This window comes from Mobula hypostoma, chromosome 31 (genome assembly GCF_963921235.1).
Source record: "Mobula hypostoma chromosome 31, sMobHyp1.1, whole genome shotgun sequence".
NCBI lineage: Eukaryota > Metazoa > Chordata > Chondrichthyes > Myliobatiformes > Myliobatidae > Mobula > Mobula hypostoma.
Window position 1 is genome coordinate 7,919,685 of NC_086127.1, and position 23,892 is coordinate 7,943,576.

The 23,892-nt window shown below is 45.8% G+C and overlaps 1 long non-coding RNA gene across 1 annotated transcript; it reads left to right on the top strand.

Moving 5' to 3' along the window:
* Nucleotides 1-207: 207 nt before the first annotated feature.
* Nucleotides 208-8,988, top strand: LOC134339905 (uncharacterized). Its single transcript, XR_010016462.1, has 4 exons — nt 208-261; nt 1,561-1,666; nt 6,952-7,087; nt 7,434-8,988. It is a non-coding gene; the product is annotated as an uncharacterized LOC134339905 (long non-coding RNA).
* Nucleotides 8,989-23,892: the final 14,904 nt, after the last annotated feature.

Consider the following 23,892-nt stretch of genomic DNA (forward strand, 5'->3'; position numbering starts at 1 on the left):
TGCGTCACTGCTCAGGTTACCCCGCCCACCCCGAGCACTATTATTGTTCAGGTGACTCCTTCGGCTCGCGAGCTCTTCCCTCCTCCTCTGGTCGATTCGTTTGGCCGGCGCGCGAGGCCCATCTTCCTCGTTTCTTTATTGGTCGGTCAGTCCGCCAATCCTGATAGTCCCGCCTTCCTCCGACCGTCATTGGTCGATTAATCTGCCCGCGGCTCGAGCTCTGCCTGACGGTGTCGGAGTGTCTGTTTGGAGGGTCTGAGGGTGAGGAGGGTCTCGGCGAGGGAGGGTCTGAGGGTGGGGAGGGTCTCGGTGAGTGAGGGTCCGAGGGTGAGGAGGGTCTCGGCGAGGGAGGGTCTGAGGGTGGGGAGGGTCTCGGCGAGGGAGGGCCTGAGGGTGAGGAGGGTCTCGGCGAGGGAGGATCTGAGGGTGAGGAGGGTCTCGGCGAGGGAGGGTCTGAGGGTGAGGAGGGTCTCGGCGAGGGAGGGTCTGAGGGTGAGGAGGGTCTCGGCGAGGGAGGGTCTGAGGGTGAGGAGGGTCTCGGCGAGGGTGGGTCTGAGGGTGAGGAGGGTCTCGGCGATGGAGGGTCTGAGGGTGAGGAGGGTCTCGGCGAGGGAGGGTCTGAGGGTTCTCGGGTCTCGGCGAGGGAGGGTCTGAGGATGGGGAGGGTCTCGGCGAGGGAGGGACTGAGGGTGGGGAGGGTCTCGGCAAGGGAGGGTCTGAGGGTGAGGAGAGTCTAGGCGAGGGAGGGTCTGAGGGTGAGGAGGGTCTCGGTGAGGGAAGGAATGAAGGTGAGTGAGGTTTCGGTGAGGGAGGGTCTGAGTGAGGAGTGTCGGCGAGGGAGGGTGTGAGGGTGAGGAGGGTCTCGGCGAGGGAGGGTCTGAAGGTGGGGAGGGTCTCGGTGAGGGAGGATCTGAGGGTGAGGAGGGACTCTGAGAGGGAGGGTCTGAGGGTGAGGAGGGTCTCAGCAAGGGAGGGAATGAGGGTGAGGAGGGTCTCAGTGAGGGAGGGTCTGAGGGTGAGGTTAGTCTCAGGGAGGGTCTGAAGCTGAGGTGGGAGCTCTTTGGAATGAGTGATGTTCTGAGTAGCTGCTGAGGTACAGATGGGTCTGAGGTGAGGGAACACTCCATGGTGAGGGATGGACTGAGGAAACTCAGGAGGCAAAGGGAACATCTCAGCTGAAGGAGCTCCAGGGATGGGCTGAAGGTTCTCCTGAGGTAGACAGATAGGCTGAAGTGGCGGAACTCTGGGTGAGGTAAAGATTGAGGGAGTGGGATAGATTGAGGTGAAGGAGCTCCCTCAGGTGAGCAATGGACCTGAAGGAGCTCCTGAGATAGGGGGACCATCTGACATGAGGGATCTCTCTTGGGTGAGAGATGGCCGGGTCTGAGGGACAGTCTTGAGGGGGCTTCTGAGGTACTGGTATGGTCTGGTGTGAGGGAGCTCCCGAGGGTGAGCTACGGTTTGTTGAGATGGAGCTCACGAGGGTGAAGGATGAATCTGAGGGTGTGAGGTGGGCAGAGTCCCAATGGCCAGAGTCCACTGATGACGGGTCTGTTGCAGGAAGGTGTCAGACTGAGAGCGATGGACTCTCCGTGTCAGAGGCAGAGGCAACGTCTGGTGAGGAGCCACAGGGGAACATTGAACAACAGATGGAAACCAGGCTGAGGTGAGAGAAGGAGCTGAGATTGGGAGGGTGAACATTTCCTCTGGTCTTACTCCCCAGTGAGATATCACTGCTGTCCCATCCCTGCCCCTATTATCCTGAATTAATTTCTACAACACTGTCCATCTTGACCCTCTGCTCTAGAATTACCTCCTGAGGCCCCTCCACCACTGAGTGTATGTCCCTCATGATTGTCTACACCTCTATAAGATGACCACTCATTCTGCTACACTCCACCGGGGACAAAACAAAAAGTACCAACCTGCTCAACCTCTGTCCATAACTCAGTCCCACGAGTCCTGGCAACATCCTGGTAAATCTCCTCTGTACTCCGTCCAGCTTCATGATATTGTTCCTGTAGCAGTGTGACTAAACCTGAACATAGTATTCCAAATCTGGCCTCACCAACATCTTGTACAATGAATAATGTCAGAACATCGAAATAGGAGCAGGAGAAGACTCACAGACACGAGACAATCTGCAGATGCTGGAAATCCAAAGCAACACACACAAAATGCTGGAGGAACTCAGCAGGTCCGGCAGCATCTGTGGAAAAGAGTAAACAGTTGTCATTTCAGGCTGAGACCCTTCATCAGGACTGAAAAGAAAGAAGAGAAGTCCGATTCAAAAGGTGGGGGGAGTGGAGGAAGAAGTACAAGGTGGCGGGTGATGGGTGAAACTGGGAGAGGGGGAGGAGGTGAAGTAAAGAACTGGGAAGTTTGATGAAAGAGATAAAGGGCTGGAGAAGGGGGAATATGGTAGAGTAAATCAGTACGTGGACTAAAGGAAATGGTGAAAACACACAGGAGAAAGGGATGGAGAGAGAGGTGGGATGCTGGAGTGGGAGCAATGTGACATGTGAAGAGAGACTGATGACTGTGTAAGGAGAATTGGGCAGAGAGATCAGTGAGAGTGACGCTCCAACTGGAGGGAAGGAAGGAAAGACTGACAAAAGGGAGATGCAGACAGAGTGAATGCCAAGAGAGGGAGATGTGTGGAGAGGGATTTGAGATACAAGGGTAGAGTTACTAAAGAGCAAAGGAGAGGAGTGTGTGTGTATTTTAGAGGACAGATTTGGACCCTTTGATGGGGTAAGTAAATATTGTTCACTGGAAGGAGAAATCGATATTCATACCAATAGGTAGGAGGCTACCATGTAAGGTGTTGCTCCTCCACATTGAGGGTGGCCTCATCTGGAAACAGGATGCTATTATCCATTCCAGGACATCAGAGATGTCCTCCTCCTTTAAGGAACAGAATTTCCCTCCTCTACTATTGATGCTGCCCTCACCCGCATATCCTCCATTTCGTGTACATCTGCATGTACTCTGTCTTCCCACCGTGATAATAGTGATTGAGTCCCTCTTGTCCTCATCTACCACCCATCGGATTCCCTCTCCAACAAATTATGCTGTGCAAATTTCACCGTCTCCAAAGAGATCAGATCACTAAACATATCTTTACCTCCCCCCCCCCACCCTTCTAGTTTCCACTGGAGTCACTTCTTCCATGATTCCCTTGTCCATTCAACCCTCCTCACTACTCTCTCTCCAGTCGATTATCCCTACAGCTGCTCATACACCACCTCCCTCGCCTCCATTCAGGGCCCCAAACAGTCCTTCCAGGTGAGGCAACACATCAACCGTGAATCTGCTGGGTTCGTCTATTGTGTCCAGTGCTCCCGGTACAGACTCCCCTATATTGGTGATGTGACAAGAATACACATAGATTAAGATGTAGCTGTCCTGTACTGGCACTGGTGGGATCAGCAGTTGGTCTGCCACCTGTCTTCAGGAGAGAGAGAGATAAGGAAAACAATGGAGCAGCATTTGGAGATGTTAATGAAGGAAGGAGAGCTGTCAAGATCGGCTCCCCCTTTGAACCCTGAACTGTTTGAAGTGATGGACAGGCGATACCCCAGCAGGGGGATAAAAAGGGACAGGTTCGCTAAGGCAAGACACACACGACACCCGAGGTAACAAGACCCTGGAAGCGGTGCGTCTCTCGCAAGTCGGTGGGAAGTACCGGGCCATAGACGCTCAGGGTGGAAAGGCACGATCGGCGGGAACCTGGTGTGTGTCCACCCTTGCCTGGGTGCCGGGTTCACCGTAGGGAAACGATCGCATCTGGAAACGGAGGGGTCACGGTCGGTGACCTCAGATGACATCACAAAGGACTCGTCCGAAAGCTGACTGCGAAGGTCTGTGTGGAAACCTTGAATATTCATTCGTTTTGCTCTCTCTCTCCTTCCCCCCACTGTCCATCGCCACGGCAGCGATTACTGTGAACTGAACTGAACTAAATTGAACTGAACTTTGCGTCACTTTGAAACTGGTCATTTACCCCTAGACAACGATAGAGCTTGATTGATCCTGTTATCTTAATTCTGTGTACATGTATGTTTATCATTGCTGAACTGTTGCATTCATTATCCTTTTGATTAGAGTACTGTGTTGCTTGTTTCTTTAATAAAACTTTCTTAGTTCTAGTAATCCAGACTCCAACTGAGTGATCCATTTCTGCTGGTTTGGCAACCCAGTTACAGGGTACGTAACAGTGAGACCTGACATAAATTGGAGTAATGCTTCTCAAGCACCTCCACACTCTCCACCATAAACGGGATTTCCCGATGGCCAAACATTTTAATTACTATTCCCATTCTTGTTCTGACATGTTGATCAATTGTCTCCTCTGTGCCAAGATGAGGCCACCCTCAGGATGGAGGGCATCACCTTGTACTCCATCAGCCTCGAATCTGATGGTCTGAATATTGTGTTTTCCTTCTGGTGAATAAAACTCTCTCCCCCCACTTCCTGTAATCCCCACTCTGACCTTTTACTACTTTATACCTGCCTATTGCTTTCCCCTGGGTCCCATCCTCCTCCCCTTTCTCCTGTTGTCAACTCTTCTCCAGCCTTCGACCTTTCCCACCCACCTGAATTCACTTACCACCTTCCAGCTAGCCTCTCTCCTCTCCCCTCCCCCCGCCCCCCCCCCCAAAAACCTTTCAATTCAGGCATCTCCCACCTTCCTGGTGGAGATTTACAAGGATGTTCCCTGGATTGGAGAGCATGCCTTATGAGAATAGATTGAGTGAACTTGGCCTTTTCTCCTTGAGAGGGGACCTGATAGAGATGTATAGGATGAGAGACATTGATCGTTTGGGCAGCCAGAGACTTTTTCCCAGGGCTGAAATGGCTATTAGGATGGGCATAGTTTTAAGGTGCTTGGAAATGGGTACCGAGGGGATGTCAAGGGTAAGTTTTTTTTTACACAGAGTGGAGAGTGCGTGGGATTCATTGCCAGCGGTGGTGGTGGAAGTGGATACGATAGGGTCTTTTAAGAGCCTCTTCGATAGGTACATGGAGTTTAGTAAAATAGAAGGCGATGCGCTCGGGAAATTCCAGACGGTTTCTGGAGGAAGTTACATGTTCGGCACAACATTGTGGGCCGAAGGGCCTGTAATGTGCTGTAGATTTCTGTGTTCTATGTTCTTCCATCTCAGTCCTGAAGAAGGGTCTCGGCCCTAATCGAACACTGTTTATTATTTTCCATAGATGCTGTCTGACCTGCTGAGTTCCTCCAGTATTTTGTGTTTGTCTTGGGGACAGAGTGGGAAGTTAGGGGTCAGGATAGGGTAGAGGGACAGACATGTGGAGGAGTTAGCGATCAGGCCTGTGCTCCATATTCAAAAGCCAGTGATGTGGTGGGTGACAAAGGACATATAACCATATAACAATTACAGCACGGAAACAGGCCATCTCAGCCCTTCCAGTCCGTGCCTAACGCTTACTCTCACCTAGTCCCACCAACCTGCACTCAGCCCATAACCCTCCATTCCTTTTCTGTCCATATACCTATCCAAATTTTCTTTAAATGACAATATTGAAGCTGCCTCAACCACTTCTGCTGGAAGCTCGTTCCACACAGCCACCACTCTCTGAGTAAAGAAATTCCCCCTCGTGTTACCCCTAAACTTTTGCCCCCTAACTCTCAACTCGCGTCTTCTTGTTTGAATCTCCCCCACTATCAACGGAAAAAGCCTATCCATGTCAACTCTACCTATCCCCCTCATAATTTTAAAGACCTCTATCAAGTCCCCCCTCAACTTTCTACGTTCCAAACAATAAAGACCCAACTTGTTCAACCTTTCTCTGTAACTTAGGTGATGAAACCCAGGTAACATTCTAGTAAATCTTCTCTGTACTCTCTATTTTGTTGACATCTTTCCTATAATTCGGTGACCAAAACTGTACACAATACTCCAAATTTGGCCTCACCAATGCCTCATACAATTTCAACATTACATCCCAACTCTTATACTCAATGCTCTGATTTATAAAGGCCAGCATACCAAAAGCTTTCTTCACCACCCTATCCACATGAGATTCCACCTTCAGGGAACTATGCACTATTATTCCTAGATCCCTCTGTTCTACTGCATTCTTCAATGCCCTACCATTTACCATGTATATCCTATTTTGATTAATCCTACCAAAATGTAGCACCTCACATTTATCAGCATTAAACTCCGTCTGCCATCTTTCAGCCCACTCTTCTAACTGGCCTAAATCTCTCTGCAAGCTTTGAAAACCTATTTCATTATCCACAACTCCACCTATCTTAGTATCATCTGCATACTTACTAATCCAATTTACCACCCCATCATCCAGATCATTAGTATGTATGACAAACAACATTGGACCCAGTACAGATCCCTGAGGTACACCACTAGTCACCGCCTCCAATCTGACAAACAGTTATCCACAACTACTCTGTGGCATCTCCCATCCAGCCACTGCTGAATCCATTTTACTACTTCGATATTAATGCCTAACGATTGAACCTTCCTAACTAACCTTTTGTGTGGAACCTTGTCAAAGGTCTTACTGAAGTCCATATAGACAACATCCACCGCTTTACCCTTGTCAACTTTCCAAGTAACCTCATCAATTTGTCCTGACGAAGGGTCTCGGCCTGAAACGTCGACTGCGCCTCTTCCTATAGATGCTGCTTGGCCTGCTGCGTTCACCAGCAACTTTGATGTGTGTTGCTTGAATTTCCAGCATCTGCAGAATTCATGTTGTTTGCTCATCAATTTGATACTTTTTTGTTACTTTTTTTCCATCATATTCTCTTCTGAGATGAGATAATGGCAGCTCTCTGACCAGTGCTTAATCTCTGCTTCTGAAAACGAAATGCCCAGTTCCGGTTCCCGTATCCCTGGGTCAAACTGTACAGTCATGGTTAGAATAATGATTCAAGAACTCTGTGACCTCTTCCCACAGACTTCCCAATGCTGCTGTGGAACATCTCCAGTTCCCGAGGACGAGCAGCAGGGAGCTCAAATTTGTCGTAAATGCCAGAAACCTCCCAGCACGGATAATGGAAGCAATGCAAGTGCCCAGGGAACATCAGCTACAGGTACTGAGGGTGGGGCAGTGGGATTGTGGAATGTGGGTTAAATCTGGAAGAAGCTGGAGCAGACTAACACCAGCAGTGCCATGCACAGTTCCCACCTCCAATCCTTCGGTCACACTAACACTGATAGTGCATGGTTCCACCCTCTTTATATCTGGTTTAGGCACACCACCGGGAGTACTATGCAAGCTTCCCAACTTGGTACCACTGAATCAGAATCACACAGAGTGCACAGATCCTGTCTCCATATTCCCTGGATCAAAACCACACCGGGGCCACCATTCACATATGGGAATTCTAGAATAATTTTTTTTTGCTTGGACTTTCTAACCTCTCTCTCCTCTCCCAGGACCTGCTAACGATGCTCGACCAGTTGCTGTCAACCTTGGCCAGACCTCAGCATGTTACCTGGCAATGAGTTCTTCTCCCAACGTGCCTGATGTTCCCTTTTGGCTGTTGCTGGGTCACCATTTCATCTCAGAGCACATCCAAGCCCCGCTTTTGGATAGGATTGTTGTGTTGTTGGGGTCCCATTACCTGCTGGTGAGGAGGATAGCTCTCCACACGGCCTCCCATGTCCTGGTGGTGAGGACAACATTGGCGATGGTAGAGTCCCAACCTCCGTACGCCGTGAGCTGTGTCTTAAGCCTCAGCGACACTCCAGCTGCTCATCCCGCAGGAGTTCCAGCATCCTGGGACATCAGCAGCTGTGCTTCCGGCCTTGTCAGGCTCACACTGGGCCGCCTTCGACAGGGCCGCTGGTCAAGAGCAAGGCAGGCCCCTCCGCACTTGAGCGCTCTCCATCGGCATCTCCCGTCCGATGGAAGTGGATCCACTGCGGGGCCAAGTGGGGGGCCCAACCCCAGTCCCAATTGAAGAGGTGACCCAGGCCAGCAACGGGATGGGGGGAGGGATCTGGGCCCGGTCTGCCCCAAGGAGTCCAGTTGCTGTGTCTGCCTCTGAGACGGCTGGAGACAGGGCAGGCCTCGCCTCCCTCCCCGCTCCCAGGCAGTCTACTGGGCTGCGTGCCCCGGAACAGTCCAGATTACTGGGGTACCTCCGCCCTCACCGCACGAAAAGAGGCCTGACAGAGGCAGCAGCGGCTGAGGGCCACGGCCCCCTGGCAGGCCGTCAAGGGCAGCAAGCCCCATGGGGCCGGGTCATCAGGGGTCTGATCCTCAGAAAGAGTACGGCAGAGTAGGACGTTAAAGTGGAACAGGGGACTGTTCCCTCTCAGCTGTGCAGGTGTGCGGCAGCGCAGGAACTGAACTGCTCACGTGCACGTAGCCTTTGTTTCTGCACAGCTGAGATTTTCTTCTGTATAATATTAATATAATTTTTAAATTATGCTAATCTAATTTTGAAATCCATTAATAAATGTGAAATACCATAATTAATTGTGTTAATATAATCCTTAAGTGTTGGCGCGTGGCCAAGTGGTTAAGACATTCGTCTTGTGATCTGAAAGTCGCTAGTCGAGCCTTGGCTGAGGCAGCGTGTTGTGTCCTTGAGGAAGGCACACATTGCTCTGCGACAACACCGGTGCCAAGCTGTATGGGTCCTAGTGCCCTTCCCTTGGACAACATCGGTGGCGTGGAGAGGGGAGACTTGCAGCATGGGCAACTGCCGGTCTTCCTTGCCCAGGCCTGTGCCCTGGAAACCTTCTAAGGTGCAAATCCATGGTCTCACAAGACTAACGGATGCCTATATATAAAATAAATAATAATCTTTAAATATTCTAAATAATAAACATACTCTAACCTTTAATTTGAAACATTTAGTGCTTCGTATTTACATTGTTGGTGTTTCAAGTTACAAACTGTAATCATAAATGCAGAAATGAAGTCAGTAGCTCATTGATAATAAACCCCTGGCCTGCTGAATGCTGACGCTGTCTGTCAGTATGAAAGATTTTCCTTGTACTGTATTTCATTATACCATTCAATTAGTAAAGAAATTCAAAAGTATGTGACTTGTCAATTTTAATTCTAAATGACCGAAGAAAAAGCATTTGAGGTGCCATGCAGCTTCTCAGCTCTGAGCAATGGTTGGTCGTCCATGCTGTAAAAAAAAGTCAGAGCAAACGCTGGAGCGAAGCATCAGCTTCGGGTCCCAGCCGAGTCCTGAGCACAGTCTAGTACAAGGCTCTTCTCTGTTCTCAGTGATCCAGGGTGGGTTTTCACGCTGAGGAGATGGAAGTGGGGATGGAGAGGAGAACAAGTGCGGTGGTGGTGATGGAGAGGAGAGAGATTGCGGGATGTGGGAGGGAGAGAAGAGTGAGTGGTAGTGATGGTGATGGAGAGGAGAGAGACTGTGGGATGTGGGGAGGAGAGAGAGGTGATGGAGAGGAGAGAGATTGTGGGATGTGGGAGGGAGAGAAGAGTGAGTGGTGATGGTGATGGAGAGGAGAGATTGTGGGATGTGGGAGGGAGAGAAGAGAGTGAGTGGTAGTGGTGATGGAGAGGAGAGAGATTGCGGGATGTGGGAGAGAGAGAAGAGTGAGTGGTGATGATGGAGAGGAGAGAGATTGTGGGATGTGGGAAGGAGAGAAGAGTGAGTGGTGGTGATGGAGAGGAGAGAGATTGCAGGATGTGGGAGAGAGAAGAGAGTGAATGGTAGTGGTGATGGAGAGGAGAGAGACTGCGGGATGTGGGAGGGAGAGAAGAGTGAGTGATAGTGGTGATGGAGAGGAGAGATTGCAGGATGTGGGAGAGAGAAGAGAGTGAGTGGTAGTGGTGATGGAGAGGAGAGAGATTGCGGGATGTGGGAGGGAGAGAAGAGAGAGTGATAGTGGTGATGGAGAGGAGAGAGATTGTGGGATGTGGGAGGGAGAGAAGAGTGAATGGTAGTGATGGAGAGGAGAGAGATTGTGGGATGTGGGAGAGAGAAGAGAGTGAGTGGTGATGGTGATGGAGAGGAGAGATTGTGGGATGTGGGAGGGAGAGGTGAGTGAGTGGTACTGAGGATGGAGAGGAGAGAGATTGCAGGATGTGGGAGAGAAGAGAGTGAGTGGTAGTGGTGATGGAGAGGAGAGAGATTGTGGGATGTGGGAAGGAGAGAAGAGAGTGAATGGTCGTGGTGATGGAGAGGAGAGACTGCGGGATGTGGGAAGGAGAGAAGAGTGAGTGGTGGTGATGGAGAGGAGAGAGATTGCAGGATGTGGGAGGGAGAGAGAGTGAATGGTAGTGATGGAGAGGAGAGACTGCGGGATGTGGGAAGGAGAGAAGAGTGAGTGGTAGTGGTGATGGAGAGGAGAGAGATTGCAGGATGTGGGAGGGAGAGAAGAGAGTGAGTGAGTGATGGAGAGGAGAGAGATTGTGGGATGTGGGAGGGAGAGAAGAGTGAGTGGTGGTGATGGAGAGGAGAGACTGCGGGATGTGGGAGGGAGAGAAGGGAGTGAGTGGTAGTGGTGATGGAGAGGAGAGACTGCGGGATGTGGGAGGGAGAGAAGAGAGAGAGTGGTGATGGTGATGGAGAGGAGAGACTGCGGGATGTGGGAGGGAGAGGAGAGTGAGTGGTAGTGATGATGGAGAGGAGAGAGATTGCAGGATGTGGGAGGGAGAGGAGAGTGAGTGGTGATGGTGATGGAGAAGAGAGAGATTGCAGGATGTGGGAGGGAGAGAAGAGTGAGTGGTGATGGAGAGGAGAGAGACTGCGGGATGTGGGAAGGAGAGAAGAGTGAGTGGTGATAGTGATGGAGAGGAGAGACTGCGGGATGTGGGAGGGAGAGAAGAGTGAGTGGTAGTGATGATGGAGAGGAGAGAGATTGTGGGATGTGGGAGGGAGAGAGAGAGAGGTACTGGGAATGGAGAGGAGAGAGGATGTGGGAGAGAGAAAAGAGTGAGTGGGGATGGAGAGGAGAGAGATTGTGGGATGTGGGAAGGAGAGGAGAGACTGCGGGATGTGGGAGAGAGAGAAGAGAGTGAGTGGTAGTGATGGAGAGGAGAGAGATTGTGGGATGTGGGAGAGAGAAGAGTGAATGGTGATGATGGAGAGGAGAGAGATTGCAGGATGTGGGAGAGAGAAGAGAGTGAGTGGTGATGGTGATGGAGAGGAGAGAGATTGTGGGATGTGGGAGAGAGAGAAGAGAGTGAATGGTAGTGGTGATGGAGAGGAGAGATTGCGGGATGTGGGAAGGAGAGAAGAGTGAGTGGTAGTGGTGATGGAGAGGAGAGAGATTGCAGGATGTGGGAGGGAGAGAAGAGTGAGTGGTGATGGTGATGGAGAGGAGAGAGACTGCGGGATGTGGGAAGGAGAGAAGAGTGAGTGGTGATAGTGATGGAGAGGAGAGACTGCGGGATGTGGGAGGGAGAGAAGAGTGAGTGGTAGTGATGATGGAGAGGAGAGAGATTGTAGGATGTGGGAGGGAGAGAGAGAGAGGTACTGGGAATGGAGAGGAGAGAGGATGTGGGAGAGAGAAGAGAGTGAGTGGGGATGGAGAGGAGAGAGATTGTGGGATGTGGGAAGGAGAGGAGAGAGAGTGGTGATGGAGAGGAGAGACTGCGGGATGTGGGAGAGAGAGAAGAGAGTGAGTGGTAGTGATGGAGAGGAGAGAGATTGTGGGATGTGGGAGAGAGAAGAGAGTGAATGGTGATGGTGATGGAGAGGAGAGAGATTGCAGGATGTGGGAGAGAGAAGAGAGTGAATGGTAGTGATGATGGAGAGGAGAGAGATTGTGGGATGTGGGAAGGAGAGAAGAGTGAGTGGTAGTGGTGATGGAGAGGAGAGAGATTGCGGGATGTGGGAGGGAGAGAAGAGAGTGAATGGTAGTGGTGATGGAGAGGAGAGACTGGGATGTGGGAAGGAGAGAAGAGTGAGTGGTAGTGGTGATGGAGAGGAGAGACTGCGGGATGTGGGAGGGAGAGAAGAGAGAGAGTGGTGATGGTGATGGAGAGGAGAGAGATTGCAGGATGTGGGAGAGAGAGAAGACAGTGAGTGATAGTGATGGAGAGGAGAGAGATTGCAGGATGTGGGAGAGAGAAGAGAGTGAGTGGTGGTGATGGAGAGGAGAGTGCGGGATGTGGGAAGGAGAGAAGAGTGAGTGGTGATGGTGATGGAGAGGAGAGACTGCGGGATGTGGGAGGGAGAGAAGAGAGTGAATGGTAGTGGTGATGGAGAGGAGAGATTGCGGGATGTGGGAAGGAGAGAAGAGTGAGTGGTGATGGAGAGGAGAGAGACTGCGGGATGTGGGAGGGAGAGGAGTGAGTGGTAGTGATGATGGAGAGGAGAGAGATTGCGGGATGTGGGAGAGAGAGGAGAGTGAATGGTAGTGGTGATGGAGAGGAGAGATTGCGGGATGTGGGAAGGAGAGAAGAGTGAGTGGTGATGGTGATGGAGAGGAGAGAGATTGCGGGATGTGGGAAGGAGAGAAGAGTGAGTGGTAGTGGTGATGGAGAGGAGAGACTGCGGGATGTGGGAGAGAGGAGTGAGTGGTAGTGATGATGGAGAGGAGAGAGATTGCGGGATGTGGGAGGGAGAGAAGAGAGAGAGTGGTGATGGAGAGGAGAGACTGCGGGATGTGGGAGAGAGAAGAGAGAGAGTGGTGATGGAGAGGAGAGAGATTGTGGGATGTGGGTGGGAGAGAGAGAGTGGTAGTGGGAATGGAGAGGAGAGAGGATGTGGGAGAGAGAGAAGAGAGTGAGTGGTAGTGATGGAGAGGAGAGAGATTGTGGGATGTGGGAGAGAGAGAGTGGGGATGGAGAAGAGAGAGATTGCGGGATGTGGGAGGGAGAGCAGAGAGAGTGGTGATGGAGAAAAGAGAGATTGCGGGATGTGGGAAGGAGAGAAGGGAGTGAATGGTAGTGAGGATGGAGAGCAGAGAGGGAGGGAGGAGAGGAAGCAGAAGGGGGAAGGTGGGATGGAAAGTGATGAGGGAGTACTGAACAATAAAAGAAATGGCTTTGACTTTTGTGTCTCAGGGTTGAGTGGGCTTGTAGTTCTCTGTCCGTTCCCCAGCACCCCTGCCCTCCTCCCAAACAGTCTGACTGCTCCCCCGGCGTTCTCTCCGCCAATCCTGTGGCACCAGCTCCCACTTGCCACTTCTCCATCTACCTCTCTCGTTCTTGACTGCCTCCCTCTCGGGAACAAGCTTCGTGCAATTGTCCCTCTCTTCCCCGTTATTAATGAGGGGTGAGAGTTGGAAGTGGACAATTCTTCCTCTTCCCCCACTCCCCACATCCTTCCCCCACCCTAGGGGACCAAAAGAATGTTGGGTTGAAACCAAAACCTGTGACACGCAGAATTGCCGTTGAAACAAAATCTATCTGCAAAAAATCCGGTCCCCAACTGCTGCCACAAGGGAGAGCTGTCAGTGTACAGAAATGTCAGCACTGCAGGGTATTCCTGACGACTGGAGAAGGCGCAGTGGTAAAATGTACAGAAATGAAGATCCAGAAACTAGGCCCCAAAATGGAATATTAGATTAGATTATGAGGACATGCAGTCCTCTTTTATTGTCATTTAGTAATGCATGCATTAAGTGATACAATATTCCTCTGGTGTGATATCACAGAAACACAGGACAGACCAAGACTGAAAAACTAACAAAACCACATAATTATAACATATAGTTACAACAGTGCAACAATACCATAACTTGATGAAGAACAGTCCATGGCACAGTAAAGTCTCTCGAAAGTCCCACATCTCACGCAGACGGGAGAAGGAAGAAAACTCACCCTGCCATGCCCGACCATAGTCCGACTCTGAGTCGTCTGAAAACTTCGAGCTCTGATCAGCCCTCCGACACCGAGTACCGAGCACCATCTCTATCCAAACGTTTTGACCTCAGCCTCGGTCGCCAGCAGCAGGCAAAGCCGGGGATTTTGGGCCTACCCTCCGGAGATTCTCGATCACACAGTAACAACAGCAGCGAACCAGGCATTTCAGAAATTTCTCCAGATGTTTCTATGCTTCTCACATCTGTCTTCATCAAATCAGAATTGCCCACAGCCCCTATTTAACAGATACGATATCATTTCACCAGAGAGCTGCGTCGTGCTGCCATCTCCTCCTGCCACAGAGGTGGAGAGCAAGGAGCTAATGGGAATTATGGGCAGAATGGAGGGTGTGAGGCAGAGAGAGAGAGTGAGTGTGATTAGGACACGGAAGGGGATAGTTGTAGGACAGAAAGAGAGAGGAGGAGAGAACACACAACATGGTACAGCACAGCGACAGGCCCATTGATGAGCTAATTAAATTGGCTAATGAAACTAATTGCTTCTGCATTCATAATGTTCACATTCCTACATTCCCTGCACATTTAAGTGTCAAAGAGTCCATAAGCCAACCACCACAAAGATATCAACACACTCACATACTCTGGTCCCAGCCATAGACTAAAGGAACAAGGCAGGAGCAGGATTTGGCCAGTAAACTCACTGAGTCCGCTCTACCATTCCACTATGTCTGATTTATTATCCCTCTCAACCCCGTTCACCTGCCTTCTCCCTGTAATCCTAAATAATCAAGTACCTCTGAATTCCATATGTACGACTTCCGAGCTAAAGAGATTTTTCATCTCTGTCTTGAGGCTGTGCCCTTTGGTCCTCAAATCTCCCACAACAGGAAACATTCTCTCCACATCCGCTCTGTCTTGGCCCTGAATAGAAACATAGAAACATAGAAAATAGGTGCAGGAGTAGGCCATTCGGCCCTTCGAGCCTGCACCGCCATTTATTATGATCATGGCTGATCATCCAATTCAGAACCCTGCACCAGCCTTCCCTCCATACCCCTTGACCCCCGTAGCCACAAGGGCCATATCTAACTCCCTCTTAAATATAGCCAATGAACTGGCCTCAACTGTTTCCTGTGGCAGAGAATAAAAATAGAATGAACAGTAATGTTTCAATCTCAATACCGGCTGGTGGGGCAGGAGCAGGAATTGAAGGCGTGGGCCATACTAAAGTGACAGGTTCCAGTGAGGTCGATCCTCCAGAAATTTTCCCACTGGCCACAAGCTGACACCCTGATACAGAACATCGGACAGCACAGTTCACTGTGGACCCTTCAGTCCCAAACCTTTTAGCCTCTTGCAAGTTCAATCTCACTTCTCCCTCTCATTTACCCCTCCATGATTCTTCCATCCATGTGTGTAATTAGAAAATATTTAAACATCCCTCACGTATCTGACTCTTGCGCCACCGCTGGCAGTGCGATCACGTACTGACCATTCACTGTGTGAGATAAGCCTACCTGTGACAGTTCCCCTATACTTTCCTCCGATCAATTTAAATTATGCCCCCTCACATTGGCCATTTGCATCGATGCATCTTATCATCTTGTCCACCTCTATCAAGTCACCCCTCACCCTCCTTCATGCCAAACAAAATACAAAAGCCCTCGATCACTTTTCCTTTCCTTATAAGACATGCCCTCTAATTCAGGAAGCATACTGATAAATCTCCTCAGCATTCAATCTCAAGCCTCCCCATCCTTCCTATAATTAGGTAACCAGAACTGAAGACAATACTCCAAGTGTGGTCTAACCTAGAGATTTATAGATCTGCAACATTGTATCACGACTCTTGAGTTCAATCCCCACACTTCTGAAGAACAATGCACCACACGCCTTCTGATCAACCCTATCAACTCGTGTGGCTACTTTGAGGGATCTATGGACGTCAATAAGATGTCATACAAAGACTCTTTAATTAGAGGAAGAATTCTCAGCTCCTGTCCTCAGCTCTTCCTGAAATATGTGCCAGCGTATCATTTTAATTTCCAAACTGCATGCTCATCCGGTATTGTTACTTTTGATGATTCATATTCAAGCATAACCAGGTCTTTCTGATTATCAACACCTTTCAATCTGTTGCCACTTCAAAACGACACTGCCTGTCTATTTTATTCTATGACCGTCAATAACCCTGCACTTTTTCACCTTATATTCCATCTGCCTGTCTTTGCCCCTTCCCTCAGCCAGTCTATATCTCTTGAAGCCTCTCTGTACCTCCGCAAGCCACACTGCTGCTAACACTACACCAACTCTCCCTGCAAATTGTACCTCAGTGTGTACATGTGGAAATGGGTTTTGTGAAGTACGTCATTATTCATTCCATTGGATGTTTAACTGAGCGCATGTGGGTGATAAAAACAGAGGCAAACTCATTAATTCAGTCAGGTAAATTTTGATTGGTACAATCGTGTGAAAAGAATACTCACCTTAAGTCACTGTCAGCAACCATTTCCGTAATGAAGTGCAATGCACTATGAAGCCCAATATCCTTAATTTATTGAGTCACAGTGTGTTGGGCATCCTGTGATAGCAAGCCTTTATTGCCCCTTAAACAAGGAGTTTGCCAGGTAGTGATGAGAGCCATGTTGGGAAAGACACAATGATGCATTTTGGTAAAAGGAACAACGGTGTGGACTATTATCTAAATGGGGAGAAGGTTCAAACATCAGAGGTGCAGAGGGACTTAAAGGAGTCCTCGTGTGAGACTCCAAGAAGGTTAATTTACAGGTTGCGTCTGTGGAAAAGAAGGCAATGCATTCTTGACATTCATTTCGAGGGGAATAGAATATAAAAACAAGGAGATATTGCTGAGGCTTTATAAGACACTCGTTAGGCCACACTTCAGGAACTGTCAACAGTTTTGGGCACCATACCTCAGAAAGGCTGTACTGTCATTGGAGAGAGTCCAGCGAAGGTTGATGAGGACGATTCCAGGAACTAAATGGTTAACACATGAGGGGCGTTTGGCAGCACTGGGCCTGGACTCACTGCAAGTTTGGAGAATGCGGGGTGGGGGTGGATTTCATTGATACCTACCGAATGTCGAAAGTAGTGGATAGGGTGGATGAGGAAAGGATGTTTCCTGTGGTGGGGGTATCCAAAACTAGATGGCACAGACCCAAAATTCATTGCCGACCTTTAAGAAAAGAGGTAAGGAGAGATTTTTTCGCCAGAGAGTAGCGAATCTGTGGACTGCTCTGCCACCCACTGTGGTGGAGGGCAACTGATGGATATATTTCAGGCAGAAGTTGATTGTTTCCTGATCGGTCGGGGCATCAGAGAATATGGCGAGAAGGCAGGTGTATGGGGTTGGGTGGGATCTGGGATCAGCCATGATGGAATTGCTGAACAGGATTGATGGGCTGAATGGCCTCATTCTGCTCCTATGTCTTGTGGTCTTATGGTCAAGCCACACTGATTTTGGCTGGGAGTCACATCAAGTCTTGGATGAATCAGGAGAGAAAATGACTTTTCCCCAATAGTTAACCAGATGGCCACCATCAATTTTAAAATCGATTTATTTAATAGAATTTGAGTTCACTGCTCTGGTAGGATTGGAACTTTCTCATCATTGACAGTGAGGACAATTGTAGTGGCAGTCCACAGCACTTTACCTGCAGGTCATACAGTTTCTCAGTGTACAGAATGCTGGTTAGTCAGGTAACTGGTCATTGCAAGCTGTCCTGTGATTAGACTGGGGTTAAATCGCTGGGTGGCATGAGTCGGTGGGCTGGTAGGGCTGATCAGTATTTTACCTCTAAAATAAATAAATAAAATCCACTTTCACAGAAGAACTGACTAGGAGGCAGTTAGATTCTTGTTACACCCTCACACTCAGCCCTACCTTCCAAGCATGGAAATAAAGAAGATCTGTCTGAGTCTGTGTGTGTGGGTGGGTGGTTTGCTGTTGTTATATTGTTGCTGTTGTTCTGTTGCTCTCAATAGACATCCTTCTATCCTCAGGCTATGCCCGCTGGGCCTAGATTACAGCACTGTAGGAAATATCCTCTCCATATCCACTCTATCTAAGCCTTACTGCATTTGATAGGTTTCAATGGGATCTGCCCTTCATTTACTGCATGTCTCTTTTCTTTCTTTTTAAATCTTTTTATTGAGTAAGTATACAAAAAAGGTAAGCCATATAAACATTCATACAATGTTAAAGTATAATAAAATTCCAAAAGATATCAATACCAAAAAAAATACTACAAACAATGTAATTTAAACATAAGAAACCAAGATAACATAATAGTATACTAAATTTTATATATATCAATGGAAAAAAAAAGAAAAAAAACCCCCCAAAAAAAAACCCACCGTGCAGCTAACTAAAAGCAAGGCAAAGCAATGGGCTAACTTGAAACCAAACAGAGTTAAACTTAAAATCACGTCCTCAATCCCGACCTCCATTAAAAACAGTGAAAAAAAACAAGAAGGGTAAATATTACATTAAATGAAAATATCGAATAAAAGGTCCCCAAATCTGTTCAAATTTAAATGAAGAATCATAAAGGTTACTTCTAATTTTCTCCAAATTCAAACATAAAATCGTCTGAGAAAACCAAAAAAAGGTAGTTGGAGCATTAAGCTCTTTCCAATGTTGTAAAATACATCTTTTCGCCATTAAAGTAAGAAATGCAATCATTCTACGGGCTGAAGGGGAAAGATTACTAGAAATTTTAGGTAATCCAAAGATAGCAGTAATAGGGTGAGGAGAGATATCTATATTTAATACCTTAGAAATAATATTGAAAATATCTCTCCAAAAAGTTTCCAAAGTAGGGCAAGACCAAAACATATGAGTTAAAGAGGCTATCTGCCCCGAACATCTATCACAGAAAGGATTAATATGCGAGTAAAAACGCGCTAACTTATCTTTGGACATATGTGCTCTATGAACCACTTTAAATTGAATTAGGGAATGTTTAGCACAAATAGAGGAAGTATTAACTAATTGTAAAATCTGCCCCCAATCATCCACAGAAATGGTAAGCCCCAATTCCTGTTCCCAATCTACCCTAATCTTATCAAATGGAGCTTTCCTAAGTTTCATAATAATATTATAAATCATAGCCGATGCACCTTTCTGACATGGATTAAGGTTAATTATCGAATCTAAAATATATGTAGGAGGAAGCATTGGAAAGGAAGAAAGTATAGTACTTAGGAAATTTCTAACTTGTAAATATCTAAAAAAATGTATTCTTGATAAGTTATATTTATTAGATAATTGTTCAAAAGACATAAGGGAACCATCTAAAAATAAATCCAAAAACCGTAAAATACCCTTAGTCTTCCAAGTTTGAAAAGCGCGATCCGTAAAAGAGGGAGGAAAAAATATGTTACCTAAAATAGGAATCGCTAACCCGAATTGATTAAGATCAAAAAATTTTCTGAATTGAAACCAAATGCGCAAAGCATATTTAACTATCGGGTTAGAGACCTGCTTAAGACGTTTCGAATCAAAAGGGAGAGAGGAGCCTAAAATAGAACCAAGTGTATAACCCTGAACAGATTGTAATTCCAATGCTACCCATTTAGGAATAGATAGTATGTCCTGGTCAAGTAACCAAAATTTCATATGTCGAATATTAATAGCCCAATAATAGAATCTAAAGTTAGGTAATGCTAAACCTCCATCTCTCTTAGCTTTCTGTAAATGTATTTTACCCAGTCTCGGATTCTTATTCTGCCAAATAAATGAAGAAATTTTAGAGTCAACTTTATCAAAAAAAGATTTTGGAACGAAAATTGGTAATGCCTGAAACACATATAAAAATTTTGGCAAAAAAAACATCTTAACTGCATTAATACGACCAATCAAAGTTAAATATAAGGGAAACCATTTAGATGAAAGTTGAGTAATATGGTCTATTAATGGTAAAAAGTTAGTCTTAAATAAATCTTTGTATTTACAAGTAATTTTAATCCCAAGATATGAAAAGTAATTATTAATCAATTTAAATGGAAATTTATAATATAAGGGAAGATGTTTATTAATCGGAAAAAGTTCACTCTTACTAAGATTTAATTTATAACCTGAGAAAAGACCAAATTGTGCTAATAACTCTAAAACAGCAGGAATGGATTTCTCAGGATTAGAAATATATAAAAGTAAATCATCAGCATAGAGTGATAATTTATGGGACTTTAATCCCCGAGTTATCCCAGTAATATTTGAAGATTCTCGAATAGCAATTGCAAGAGGTTCTAATGCAATATCAAATAATAGGGGACTAAGAGGACAGCCTTGTCGAGTACCACGAAAGAGAGGAAAAAAAGGTGAGTTTAAAGAGTTAGTACGAACCGAGGCTACAGGGGAATGATATAACAGTTTAATCCAGGATATAAATTTCAAGCTAAAATTAAACATTTCAAGCACCTTAAATAAATAAGGCCATTCTACTCTATCAAAAGCTTTCTCGGCATCTAAAGAAATAACACACTCAGGAACATTTTGTGAGGGAGTATAAACGATATTTAACAATGTACGAATATTATAAAAAGAGTAACGACCTTTAATAAAACCCGTTTGGTCTTCCGAAATAATAGAAGGAAGTACTTTTTCTAGTCTATTTGCTAATAACTTAGAAAAAACTTTAGAATCAACATTTAATAAAGATATTGGTCTATAAGATGCACATTGAACAGGGTCTTTATCCTTCTTTAGTATTAGAGAAATTGATGCTCTATTAAAAGATTCAGGAAGTTTACCAAGTTTCAAAGAAGCCTCAAAAACCCTACAGAGCCAAGGAATCAATAAAGAAGCAAAACATTTATAAAATTCAACGGTAAACCCATCAGGGCCAGGAGCTTTCCCCAGATTCATAGAAAAAATAACATTCTTAATCTCATCCATTGTAATGGAAGTATCTAATAAAGAAGACATACCCTGTGAAATCTGAGGGAAGTCTAACTTATCTAAAAAATCATTCATATATTTAGAATCTCGAGGAGACTCTGATTGATATAAAGAAGAATAAAAATCACAAAAGGTTTGATTAATCCCCACATGATCCAGTATCAATCGATCATTTTGGTTATAAATCTGATTGATTTGAGATTTAACATAATTAGATTTCAATTGATTAGCCAGCAGCTTGCCAATTTTGTCACTGTGAACATAAAAGTCACTTCTTGTTTTCTTTAATTGGTTTACAATCGAGGACGAGAGTAGTAAACTGTGTTCCATTTGAAGTTCAGTTCTTTGTTTGTATAACTCCTCAGAAGGAGCCATAACATATTTCTTATCAATTTCTTTAATCTTGTCCACAATTGCCATCTCCTCCTGCTTCTGTTTCTTCCTCAAAGCAACAGAATACGAAATAATCTGACCCCGAATATAGGCTTTAAAAGTGTCCCAAAGAGTGTTAACCAAAATATCTTCTGTATGGTTAATTGTAAAAAAAAGCTCAATCTGTTCATTCATAAAATTAACAAAGTCCGAGTCCTGAAGCAACAGCGAATTAAAACGCCATTGTCTATTATTTGGTATATTGGCCATAATTTTAATAGAAAGCTTAAGTGGAGCATGATCCGAAATGGTTATAGAATCATAATCACATTTAATCACTGAAGGAATAAGACGAGAATCAATAAAAAAATAATCAATTCTTGAATAGGAATGATGAACATGTGAAAAGAAGGAAAAATCTTTTTCCTGAGGATGCAGAAAACGCCAAATGTCCGTCGACCCAGAATCAGAAAGGAAAAAATTAATCAGATTTGCAGATTTATTAGGTAAAGTCCGTAAAGGAGCCGAACGGTCCAAAGCTGGAGACAAACAGGTATTAAGATCTCCGCCCCAGATCAATGAAAACTCGTTCAAATTCGGAAACTGATCAAACAATGATTTATAAAATTCCGGACAATCCATATTAGGAGCATAAACATTAACCAAAACTACTTTTTTATTAAATAGTAAACCACTAACCAATAAAAATCTACCATTCGGATCAGAGATAATATCCTGTTGTATAAAAGTAACTGAGGAATCTATAAAAATAGAGACGCCTCGAATCTTAGCATTGGAGTTCGAATGAAATTGTTGTCCCTTCCAGAATTTGAAAAAACGTAGTCTGTCCCCCCTCCGTACATGGGTCTCTTGTAAAAATAAAATTTGTGCTTTAAGTCTCCGGAACACTTTAAAAACTTTTTTCCTTTTAATAGGATGATTAAGACCGTTAGTATTCCAGGAGACAAAATTAATAATAGACTCCATAAATCCTAAAGTCAACCCACAACAAGGAGGATTGACGATAGGCACGACCCACAAACCCGGAGAGGAAACAGAACATACAAAAGATACCGGGAAAAAGGACGCAACCAGTACTTCAATAATGTATATAGCCCAAAAAGAAACAAACTAAAACGTGAAGCCCCTCCCACCACCCGCCGCCCCAAGACCCCAAGGCAAAATCTAAAGCAGACCCGCCAGAAAGAAGCAAGCGCTAAAACTACCCCCATGACTTCCAGTATACGCTCCCTAAAAAAAAGGTATAAATATGAAAAGGATCAGCTAATTGTGAAACTGTAAAAAAGTAAAAAAAAAGGTAGCTCAATTAAAATACACACAGAACAGAACAAAAGCCGGAAAATATATATTAAAAAAAAACCACAATAAACCTCAAACCCATGAATAGACACAGCAACAAGAAAAAATAAGATTATTGACATAAAGTGGTTATAAAAAGCAAAACAGAATAAAATTTTAAAAAACTACAAAATTTAAGGCCACACAGGAAATACGTAAGATGACAAAAAGGAAGTAACCACCCAGAATCCCCTGGGAAAAGAAAGAAATGACGCAGTTAAAAAGAAAGTTTAGCAACCATATTAAGAAATCAAAAATAAACTTTTCTGCCCAAATAGGGCACGAAAAAGTTAAAACCAACCAATTCACAGCCTCCGATCAACGGAGATAATTAAAAAAAAGCAATTAAGATGTTGAAGATGAAAGTTGATCCAGATAACTCTGGGCATCCGATGGAGAATCAAAAAAACGAAGGGCTCCATCTGACATGCGAATCCTTAGACGTGCAGGGTACAGCAGCGCTGGTCTTAAATCCCTCTTATAGAATTCCGACATCACGGATCTGTAACGGACCCGTTGGTCCCAGATTGGTTTACTGAAATCTTCCACGAATCGGAACTTAAGATCCGAAAAATCAATGAAACCTTTAGATCGAGCGAATCGAAACAGTCTCTCCTTGTCTTGAAAGTAATGAAAACGTAAGATAACATGCCTAGGTCTATCTGACCTAGACGAGTATGATGGGATTCTGTGAACACGATCCAGTAGCGGTGGTTGGTCAGGAAATACAGTAGGGAATGCATCTTTTAAAAGTTGAGAAAAATATTTCATGGGGTTGTTAGATTCCACAGCTTCACGCACCCCAATCATTCGTAAATTCTGCCGTCGCATCCTAGATTCCAAGTCAGAGTTTTTAAAAGTCAGAAAGTCAAGTTTCTTCTTCATTACATTAATTGTTTCTTCGATTTTCCCCATCCTAAGCTCACTTTGTTGCGCGAATTTTTGAAGATCAGATATAGCCGACTGATGTTCCGCAATAAATGTTTGCATCTTATCCATTGAATCGGCAATTTTCTGGAGATTAGTTGAGATTTCCGCATGAATCAGGTCTTTAACAGGGCCTGCAATTTCCGTACGAATCATCTCCCTAACAGAGGTTGAAATTTCCCTCTGAATTAACTCCGATATCGCTTTCAAAGTCACCGGTGATTCAGTCGGGGGGAGATCCGTAGCTTTCGGTTTAACCGGAGGTTTACCATCCTTGCCGTTTTTCCCGTTCTTAGACATAGCAGATCTAAGTATCATCCAATTGTCGGAGAATTCAGTTTAATTCAAAGTATTGTAAGAATTGATGCCTTAATGGTTAATTAAAGTATAGCTGACCATAGAGAAAAAACTCAGAGGTAATGGAGCGAGTCAAGAACGCGACTTCACTCCATGAGCGCTACCGGAAGTCCCCACTGCATGTCTCAATGTACATGTGATAACCTCATGAATTTGAAAGATAAACTGTAGCGGAAAACTGGGACCACTGAT